Source organism: Pinus tabuliformis, chromosome 3_1, assembly GCF_031772625.1.
Source record: "Pinus tabuliformis cultivar Carrire ecotype Pingquan chromosome 3_1, CPIR1, whole genome shotgun sequence".
NCBI classification, from domain to species: domain Eukaryota; kingdom Viridiplantae; phylum Streptophyta; class Pinopsida; order Pinales; family Pinaceae; genus Pinus; species Pinus tabuliformis.
Genome location: NC_142301.1, coordinates 435089574 through 435091675, shown reverse-complemented (window position 1 = coordinate 435091675; position 2102 = coordinate 435089574).

Genomic DNA, 2102 nt, shown 5'->3' with positions numbered 1-2102 from the left:
CTCGCTATTGTTGCTCAACAACTGAGAAATATAATTCCTTGGCTCGGAATTCACTAAGGAAGAAATTCCCTCAAAAAGTGTCTTCTTCCTTCTTCTGACGTTTTTCTGCCCCAGCAACCACTGCAGAAAAACTGTCCCTCACCCGAAGACAGCGTTGTGCTGAATCTGCTACTGCGCTGCTTCATCTGCCACTGGCAAATTACGAACTGAAAATCTTACCTCTATCAACTCACTCAGAGAGAGATTTTCCTCGAGAATCTTACCCTCTTGGCCTTGACTGTGCAATCCCTCTGGGGATTCGATCTACTGCCTACGCAACACTTCGATCTCCCTCTTTCTCTTCAACGCTAAGCTCTACCGGTCTACTCTCTTGCTTCACTTGTGCTCTGATACCATGTGAAAATTTGGAGACCCAAATCCCTACTACATCAAACTAATATTACTTCTCCTACTTGTTAATTCATGCAAGTTATTTACTGTGTTACACTGTAAATATCGAAGTAAATACAACTGCAACATTCGCTAATTAAATTATATGCGGAAACAAGAACTGAGCAAGAAGAAATAACCACACACACAATTGACACCATTGTTTCTAGACAAATGTCCCCAGAAAAACCCAATGTGGGAAAACCGATGCAGCAGCTGAGGGTTTGTATTATTATGCAGTAGTTTATGAATACATTTCTTTGGATGCCCAAACTGGCAATCCTATACAGAGATCTAACTGGAAAAAAAGATAGTGAGATGATCTCACCCTGTCACTGGAAAATCCAACACTGATATGCACTGGATATGAGCCTCAACGTTGTCTCTGCGCAGTACTGCATCACACCTATAAAGTTACTGCATCACTGCCACCGGGACTGCGTTGCACCTCCTCTTGATCTTCTGCTAGCCGAAAACTTCGGCCCTCTGGCCTCCCAATCTCATGCCTCGGCTCCAGCACTAAATCCTGATTGTTCCCCAGCAGAAATGGGGAGTCCCTCTGAAGCTCTGCGCTGCCACATCGTAGCTATGTGTTGCCTCTTCGGACTACTCTCTGCCCTCTCTACCTTGCACTTTTCGGATCAAGAAATACTTCCCCTGGAAAACTATCCATGCCCCTCGCTACAAGAATCTCCTCAATGATCTCTCCGACTGCTCTCTTGAGAAATCAATCTCTTGATCCCACTCATTGTGTCTTCCAGATGCCCATCGAATTCCTTCTTATAATCTTCTCGTTGAACAATCAACGGCCCAAATTAAATTCTAATCAATGGCTCATATCATATTGACTCGATCTCCATTTTTTTCTAGAAGATTCACACCCAGTTTTATTAATACCCTTTAATTATTTTAATTTCCTAAGTTTAGACTTAGGCATCCATAAAAAATAATTAATTATTTTAATAAAAATGTCTTCGGGTGGAATTTCCCAAAATGATTTCTAGGTATTCTGGAATACATGTGTCCTAGCCTCCCTGTAAATTTTGAGGCTTAGAGCACATCCAATGCTACCAGAAATCAACACCCCAAACATGAAGACTACTGAATAAAGAAAAGAAGTTCATGACATTATGAGGAGGAGTTCTTCAAGTAATTGGTTGTCCCATCATCTCCACTTAAAGAGTTGTTGTAGGTCCCTAATTAAGAGGGAGCTTGGAAACAAGTTTCTAACTTGGTAGAAACTTGGAAGAAAATTCCTAAGCCAAGAGGCAGCTTAGGTACATTCCTTCATTGGAATAGGTATATCCTCCCTAATTAAGAGGGAGAGATAGACACATCATTCTTGTCTTCACCTGGGAAGACAGAATGGAGGATTGGGTAAACATATGGAATTCGATGCTCTTTGAGGATGAGTTAGGGAAACCAAGATAAGACTAGCTGTAGAGAACCGATATTCTTTAAGGATTGGGAATCCAAAATAAGATAGTCCTGATGGAACATACTCTAAGAGAACCTGGGTGGGGTATGTTCTGAGAGAGACAATGATGAGGGTGTCTATACATCATTAGTCTCGCCAGCATTGTGCTCTGATCTTGTGGAGAAATAGGTTGTTAGTCAAGGCTTTGCTATGTGACAATGTTGGTTGATATGATGTTATACAAATGGGTTACCAA